Source organism: Temnothorax nylanderi, unplaced genomic scaffold, assembly GCF_030848795.1.
Source record: "Temnothorax nylanderi isolate EJ_2023f unplaced genomic scaffold, tnyl_v1.0 TNYL_tig0321_pilon, whole genome shotgun sequence".
In the NCBI taxonomy this organism is placed as follows: Eukaryota; Metazoa; Arthropoda; class Insecta; order Hymenoptera; family Formicidae; genus Temnothorax; species Temnothorax nylanderi.
This window is the reverse complement of record NW_027249383.1, coordinates 184748-194338: the sequence shown is the minus strand read 5'-3', so window position 1 is coordinate 194338 and position 9591 is coordinate 184748.

Genomic DNA, 9591 nt, shown 5'->3' with positions numbered 1-9591 from the left:
ATTTTTATCTTTTGTTTTATAATTGGGTGTCAACACTGAAACCCGATTGACGACACCAAAAGTTGGGTGTCAACACTCAAATTTTGGTGTTGACACCCAAAGTTTCGGTGTCGACATTCAACTTTTGGTGTCGACACCCAAATTTTGGTGTCGACACCCAAAGTTTCGGTGTCAACACTCAACTTTTGGGTGTCAACACCAAAAGTTGAGTGTCGACACCGAAACTTTGGGTGTCGACACCGAAACTTTGGGTGTCGACACCAAAATTTGGGTGTCGACACTCAAATGTCGGTGTTAACACTGAAAATTTAGGCGTTGACACCGAAAATGGAGTGTAAACACCCAAAATTGGGTGTAAACACCAAAATCTTGGGTGTTTTTTTCGTAAGGGCGGGGCTATGTGTCCACACTTCACGCTTCTTTCAAGTTTACTAAAAAACTAATAAAGATATTTGGCTAAAATTTTAATGGTATAACCTTTCAACCTTGCTATTAAAAGAAACATAATTAGAATCTTTTAACTGATCTTTTAACATTTTAAAGAGGCAAATTTTTTAAGTGGACAAGTCAAGCGTAGACGGATAGCTCCATATGCGGGGCTATCTGTCCACATAATAAAAAACACATTATATATATTAATTTCTATACTTGTTTATAATATTATTTATTATTAATATATAATATTGAAAAAACTGCCTAGTCGTTGGAGTCAGAGAAGTAGTAGGCACTTTGTATAGATTTTTTGACAAGTTTCCTGCGTAAAGCTTTTTTTTTTTTTTAACGTGGAGAAATTTTCTAAGCTACTGGAATCCCTGTCCTGGCGGACAGGTTTCCACCAGTAGCCCCCCTCTGGTGGTAGAGAGGGGAAGACCCCCTCACCCTCCGGGGAGAGGAGTAAGGGGAGTGTGGGATTCTTACCCACTAAAACTCCACGGGTATCCAACTCTACGTTTGAGGGGGACGCCCGGGAACTTATTAATATTGCGTCCGCGACGTCCCCCAACGCCGAGCCCTGACTGGGCTGCCTCCTAGGAGCCGTAAGGCTCCGGGCTCTAGGAGTCCTGTTATCTGTTATCCTCCCGATGTTTTGAGGGAGGATAGTTCGACGTCCCGTCATCCCCGCCGGGACGCCGAACCTCCCAACCTCCAGACTGCCTTTTATCATCGGGCAGTCAGGAGGTACGGTACGAACCCGTGCGGCATGTTTATGTTGTAAACAACCAGCAGGCTGGGCGGATGTATCGAACGCAGATTAGTGCATGTCACATCCGCCCAGTGTTATTGGGAGAGGTCCGCTGCTGCGGGGACTCTCTCCCCACGACGGATCCGCTCTGCCTCCTCTTTGGCGCCTCCTCTTCCTATCACACCCCACGCGGGGCCGCATCCGGAGCACCGCCGCGAGGCCGCAGTCGCCGCCGCCACTCTTCTGGCGGCGGCGACACTCTTGGCGGTCGCCTCGGCGTCCACTCCTCATCCTCCTCTTCTTCCCTGTCGGTCTCAGGGAGGCGTACTTCCCCCCTCCTGATCCTCTCGCTCGCCTCCTTCTGCGACATTACATTGCCGCAGAAGGCCAGGAATGCCCGCCACCTCGTTTCATCCCCGACCATAGCCGCCACTATGGCCGGGAGGGAGAGGTCGTTGCCGACCTCCCCCTGTAGGACACGGCGCTGCGTTGCCCACGCCGGGCAATGCTCGAGCGTGTGCTGCGCCGTGTCCCTCTCCTCGTCGCAGTGGTGACACTCCGTAGTAGCCTCCTTACCTATTCTTTGCAGGTACACACCGAAACACCCGTGTCCGGTGAGCACCTGCACTGCGTAATAAGACACACCGTATCTCCGACTGTCTAGCCATTCCGTTAAGCCCGTGTCAGACTACGCATTGCGGACGCGGATCGGATTGAGATTGCGGATCGCGGATCAGAATTCAGCCAATCAGGTTGAGGCAGCTTCGGATCCGGATTGCAAGTCGATAGATAGGCGACTCTCTATTTTCGTGATCCTTAATCCGCGATCCGAGCCAATAAAGTGCAGAGTTTCAGTCACGTGACTCGTTGTTTATGCACAAGCAGAATCATCCTCTGTTCAATGGGTCCAAAAAGTAATATTTTTACAAAAGATATTGAGTGCATAATGATTGAATTAATAAAACAACGTCCTTTGTTATGGGACACAACTGTAGAACAATATCGTCGAACAGATTTAAAGCGAATGAACTGGGATCAAATAGCGGAAGCTCTAGGTCCCAACTTTACAGGTATATCAGGTTTATTTATTTCATTTTCTTATTTCATTATTGTTTTGTAAATAATAATACGAACAGTTAGATTACTAAGTTTGAAAAAAACAGTTGTGTGAAAATGTATATCACAATAATTAGTTATTGAATATGGAGTCACGATGTTGAGGTTATGTACAAATCATTTTGTCAAAAATTTTTTTTAATTTTATTATTTTAGGAGATATGGTTCACAAACGGTTTCAAAATATGGAAAGCACTTTCCGTGCAAATGAGAGGAAGATAAGAGAATCGAAAGCTCGTTGTAGTGGGAAAGGAACAGATGAGATGTACAAACCAAAATGGGAATATTATGATTTGCTCTTGTTTTTAAAAAGAACTTGCACACAAACTGATAGTATTAATAATATAAATCTTTCCTTACAAAGTCATATTCCTGTAGCCAGGGGCGAGACGAATCATTCACCTGTTTCTCATCCTTGTAGCGATGTGCAAAATTCATCAAAAATTACAAATATTTATTACGATGAAAACATGCAAGTAAGTGTAAAACTTTCATCTTTATGCTATTCTGTTAAATTGTTTTCTATTATTTCATTAATTTAATTAATGAATAATGATGATATATAATGTATATAATAATAATAAATACTATAATAATAATGAATGTTAATTTTTATAAATATTGTTCAATGTATTTTGATTTTTTTAGCAATTCATGATTATTCCATCTGATGCATCTGAAGCTGACAATACAACAAATACAAACAATGATAAAACATCATCATCTGTACGTTCTGAATCATGTATCTTACCAGAACCTAGCTTTATTTCGAACTCAACTTCAAATGCGACTATATGCAACAGTGCCAGCCAGTGCCAAACAGCAATAAATGATACATCACGTTTTTCAATGGTTACTTCTCCACCCGGATCTGTATCTGCTCCATTGAATATTAAACATGCTGCTGAGAAATCATTATATGTGAAACGAGGAAGTTCAAAAAAGTCTACAGTACTGCAAGACGCTGTGAATACTATAAAAAATATGGCTCAAGAAAATGTGCCTCCTCCACAAATGGATAGATTTGACATGCTTGGTGCATACATTGCATCTAGACTTCGATCAATGACTTCTACGGATCAAGCGCACTCTGAAAAGGAGATCCTGAAAGTGTTGACTGACTCAACAATATAAGCAGTAATTTGGTACCTTGCTAATGATAAACATATAATACTCTTGTCATATACTATGTGATCAGCGCTTGTGATATTAATTTTATATCTATATTAAAGTTGTGTTTAGATAGACATATTTATTTGTAATAAATAATTATGTTTGGTTTAAAAAAATTTTCATATAACAGAAATTTATATTGCTTTGAAGCTTATACTTGGTTAGTTGATTTTTATTTTTATATTATATTATAAATTTTTATTTATACTTTTTGTTGCCAAAAAGAAAAGATTATATGTTCATATATTATATTACATTAGCTGCGTTCGAAAACATCACCAAATGTTAAACAAGGAAAAATGATACATGAGAGATCTCAGATGATGTTTCCGAACGCATTCATTGTAATAACAGAGGATTAACTATTTCATACATTAACCTACATTCATAACAATGTGATTTTATATAACTGTCTCAGTAATGTATTCTAGTATTGTAGTATGTATTTATGTATTTCTAGAAACGTTAAATATTGTTAAAGGTCAAAGCTATTTGTGTTCAATTATTTTATTTTTTTAATATTATTTTATTTGTGTTTAATCTACGTTGGTGGATTCAGATATTAAACTTCTATTGTATTAGCAATAAGAATCTTACTAAAACTGTACTAGCAATAAGAGATGAATAAAATAATGAACAAATATATTTAATTTCTTAAAGCAGAGGAACGTACATATTTCAAAACTTGTTTATAACACTTTACTGAACCATTCTCTCTTGCCACGGAACTGCACCAACAGTATTAAAATAATTACACCACCTATCTCTAAGTGCAATTGCTTGATTTGAATGACGATTGCCACCTTGGTGAGCTAAATTTATCATGCCTCTTGCATTTTCGGCTCTCCAATCCCCATGATAAAATTCACCTGAGACTTCATCTTCTCTATCAATAAAGAAAGGTGGTGTATACATAGCTCGTCCAATAGACTGGCTTCTTAGCATGTTATGCAAACAACATGTAGCTAAAATAATTTTAGATGCGTCATCGGGATCATAGCGCATTGCGGATCGAAAAATTTGGAAACGAGCAGCCAACACACCAAAAGCATTTTCCGAACAACGTCGAGCTCTAGATAATCTGCAACGCACGATTAAACAAGTATATCAGTACCGTTGTAGCTTTTGACATAAAATTTTAAAAAATAGTATGAATAGTTTACATACCTATAATTATATATTCTCCTGCTTTTCATCCCACTACATTGAGGTCCTGGATACGGTATTAAAAGTTTCTCTGACAATGGGAAACCTTCATCTCCAATAATTACAAAGGGAAACTTATCTTGTGTAAATGGCAATGGAGCAGGAGGAGGAATGTGCAGAGTACCACTAACTAAATGATTTTTTAGAGAGCACTTGTTCCAAACGCCAGAGTCACTAACTCTGCCATTAGTCCCCACATCAACATAAATAAAACGTAATTGAGCATCCACCAAGGCTAATAATACTACACTGTAATCTCTTTTATAATTGTAAAACATAGATCCAGATTGTAAAGGAGGATCAATAACGCAATGCTTTCCATCCATTGCTCCAATTACATGATGAAAATTCCATTGCTGTCCAAAATCATTGCTAACCACACGCCATTCATCCTCAGTTTGGAGGAAAGCGAAGAAACTCTTCTTTTAAAACTATAATTATTGCTCTTGTTACCTCTTTTACAATGTTTGAAATGGTACTTCTACCAAGTCTGAATGTGAGAGCTAACGATTCTTGAGTTTCTCCTTTACAATGACATACAAAATAAAGATTTAGTTACAAAAAATACTATTATTAATCGATTTGGTTTTTTACCTGTTGCTAAATGTCGCTAAGTAACTGATAACCTCTCACTAGGTGGAATGCTTTCCCGTAGATGAGTATTTTGCTTTCTAATTAGAGGAGTAACTTTTTTCAAGAGAAATTCAAAAGTGTCTGCATCCATTCTGAGACATCTAAATAATCAAATTTCTTTAAAATAAAACTTTGAAGTATAAAAATTCAAAAGAAATGTTACCTGACTACCAAGATTATTGGTAGTCGGATTATTGGTAATAAAAATTGTCGTTATTGTTACAAATTTTAAGTTTTCCTTTTAAGTTGTAAGTTTTTCAATTTATAACAAACCTTCTGAACCGATTAGGGTCTTCCAATGAGAGTTCCAGAAAAAGATTATGGTGCAAACCTTTTTCTTTTTTTCTTAATATCCACTTATGAACCCATTTACTCCGCTGCTCACACGATTCGTACTCAGCCATTATTAATAACAATAGACATGAACATAAATTTCTTTTTTTTATATATCGATTATAATTATAACTTTGTAAATTAAACATTCTCACAGCAAACGAGTAAATGCGCACACTGCAAACTGAATCCGTAGTGTGAACAAGGAATCCAAATTTGATGATCCGCAATCTCAATCCGATCCGCGTCCGCAATGCGTAGTCTGACACGGGCTTTAGACAGGGCCGGATGGCATCGACGGTCCTCTGGCCGAACTCGCAGTTGGCGAGGTAATCTTGCCATTTTCTAATGAGGACCGTCTTTTCCTGGACTCTGATAAGTCGACGAGCCGCTGGTACTACCTGCCTTCCCCCAGCCCGCAGCTCTTTTGTACGCCGGTATACTTCGGCGTACTGGCGAGCTGCGAGCTCTAGCGGGGGGAAACCCGCTAGGGCCGTCGCCGCCGCATGCGAGACCGTGCAGTATGCGCGTGACACTCGCTGGGCCAATGGGCGTTGGATCTGCCGCAGCCTCATACGGATGAGGCGCGATTTCTCCGCAGCGGTCGCCCAGACCGGTGCGCCGTAGAGTGTCACGGCATGCACGGTCGCGGCGTAGAGTCGGCGAGCACGGCCGCTCGCCCCTCCCAGGTTCGGCATCAACCTCGCCAGGCTGTTGGCCACTCCTTTTGCCCTGGGAGCCAGGCGAGTAAAGTGCTTGCCAAAATTCCAGGTGCCATCCAACCAGAGGCCTAGTACTTTCATACCGGCCTCCACGGAAACACGGGTTCCTTCCACCTCGATGTGGGCCTCTGGCGGGCTCCCCATTGCCCTGGTGCGGAAGAACACCGCTTGGGTCTTCTGGGGAGCCACCTTTAGGCCCACTTTACGCATCGCGGCTACTACCGCCGCCACTGCTACATTAGCCTTTGCGATTGCCTCCTCCCAATTGTCGCCCTCGACTCCCAGGACTGTATCGTCGGCGAAGACGTTCAGCCAACAGCCCGGGAGGAGAGCGACGCGGAGTACAAAGTCGTACCCCAAGTTCCACAGGAGTGGGCCCAGCACCGACCCCTGTGGAACCCCCCGCACAACCAGCTTGACCATGACAATGCCGTCTTGGTCCGTATAGACCAATTGCCTGTCCCGGAGATAGTCGAAAATAGCGGCTATCAGGTAAGGAGGGACACCGTGGTGGATAAGTGCCCTCCTTATTACGGGCCATGGCAGGGTGTTAAACGCGTTGGCTATGTCAAACGCGACACACAGTAACACCCTGCCAGCCTCCGCCGCGGCTTCCGAGTGGGCCATGATGCGTAAAATTGCATCGACGGTTGACCTGCCCTCTCGGAAGCCATACTGGTCCCGAGATAAGTCGGGACCAGTCCGGGACAGATGCTGGACGATTCGGTCGGCTAAGATTCTCTCGTAGAGTTTGCCGACCTCGTCCAGCAAGCAAATTGGTCTATACGCCGACGGCTGGTCGGCGGGCTTCCCCTGTTTTGGGAGGAGGACCAATCTCGCCATCTTCCAAGCGCGGGGAAACCGGCCTTGCTTGAGACACTTGGTGAATAGTCCACGCAAGTGCTCGGCCAGTTTCCCCGTGACCAAGGACCAGGCTTTTCCGGGAACTCCGTCAGGACCCGGGGCCTTGCCGGCCTTCAGCCTTTTGGCCGCCTTTTTCATCTCATCCATGGAGACCTCGAGCTCTTCGTCCCATTCAAAGTCGGGCGAATCGGGACTCCCCTCGGTTCTCTCCCCCGGATCGTCGGGAAAGAGGGTGTTTATCACCTTTTCGAGGAACTCGGGCTCCATGGACTCCGTGATCGGGGGCGCCGAGGTCCTCAGTTTATTGAGGACCATCTTATATGGGCGCCCCCACGGATCCTCGTGTAGGTCCTGAAGGAGCTCGAGCCATGAACGGTCTTTGGCCTGCTTGATGGCCCAGGAGTAGGCCCGCTTGGCGGAGCGGTAGTCTACTCCCGCCTCTTCGAAGCGTCGTGGCTGCCGGTGCTTAGCCCTTCTGGCTCGCAGCCAGGGACGTCTTGCTTGGACGGAGGAGCGCCGTAATTTAGCGATCTCCTCCGTCCACCAATATGCTGCCTTACGCGGATGCGGGCGGGATCGGGGCATAGCGACGTCACACGCCGCCTTCATAATGTCCCCGATCCTTTTAGCGACCGCATCCACGTCATCCGACGTGATCAGCGCGTCGTCCATCCATAAAGAAGCATGGATGGAGGCCCTTAGCAGGTCCGCATCCATCTTCTTGAGCGCCCAGCGTGGGAAGCGTAAATCCGCCTCCTCGCGGCGGGCCTGGGCTTCCGTCAGGGTGACCGGGAGATCCATCTCTATGAAGAGATGGTCGGAAAGAGTTTCGATCTCCTCGGCCACCCTCCAACCCTCCACCCTGCGGGCAATGTAGGGGCTGGCCCAGGTCAGGTCGATAATTGACCCTCCCCGGTGCCTAACGCAGGTCTGGACGTTGCCCGAGTTCAACAGGAAAAGCCCCAGGCCCGCCGCCCAGTCCTCCAGGATCCTACCCCGGGCATTCGCGGCCGGGGAGCCCCACAACACCGACTTGGCGTTGAAATCCCCGGCCACGAGGACCTGTTGCCCGGTAAATAAAATCCTCCTAAGGCAGGCTCCGGCTCCGAGGTCTGCCAGTACCCTCTCGAAATGGGCCGTGCTTTGGTTGGGGGATACATAAACGCCCCCCACAACCACAATATTCCTGCGTAAAGCTGACTTTTCTTTATATACGATTAGGCCAGTCATATTAGACATCGAACCTTCCAATTAATCTTCCCAGGTTGCAACCATCATAAATCGCTTTAATTTGAGGTGCTATAAGTGGGATTTATTTTGCTTCGCAAAATTAAGGCGCAATAAAAAGTTACTAACAATATTATCAACAAAAAACACGATTTTTTTTATTTTTTGTCAAATATCTCGAAAACTAAGCAAGATAGGGTAACTAACTATATGTACCTTTTTTGTAGAGCGTAAAATTATCTACAATAATGATCTGAACAACATTTATCATCAAGTCAGTCGTTTAGCTTGCACGCGCCGTCAAAGTCCGAGACTCGGATCCCGAAAACCCTCGATTTCATCGTTTTTTTGATGTTGCGCCGGTGATTTTTGTCCGTCATTTAAAATGGAATTAAAAAACCCCAAAAAATCACACATCATCTAAGAACTACAAAGAATACTTTTCATAATGCAACAGATTTTTTAGACCCTTTTTCTTTAGTTTGTAGCTATGTAAGCAAAAAATTTTGATTTTTTGGAATAGTCTTAGTTTTTCGCTGTTTTCAGGCCTTAGAATTTATTTGAGACGAATTTTATCGTATGCATCTTGTTGTGGACGAAATTTGCAACAAAAAAGGACCCTTGTATTTTTTTCGTACGACAAACGCTGATTTTTTTATTGACACGCAAAGTTATCCAATATTGCGCACAGGTCGGATAACGCTTGTTTTACACTAAAATAATTATTTTTTATTAAAATTTACGTGATTTTTCGCATTATTATTGAACCATGTTGCAAAGCCGTTTTTTGCAATGTGGTTCAATAATAATGCGAAAAATCACGTAAATTTTAATGAAAAATAATTATTTCGTGTAAAACAAACGTTATCCGACCTGTGCGCAATATTGGATAACTTTGCGCGTCAATAAAAAAGTCAGCGTTCGTCGTATAAAAAAAATACAAGTTTTTTGTTGCAAATTTTGTCCACAACAAGATGCATACGATAAAATTCGTCTCAAATAAATTCTAAGGCCTGAAAACAGCGAAGAACTAAGACTATTTCAAAAAATCAAAATTTTTTGCTTACATAGCTACTGTTTGAAAAAAGTGTGAAACTTCGTTACGTTAAGTGAATTACCTTATGTTAGTATAAA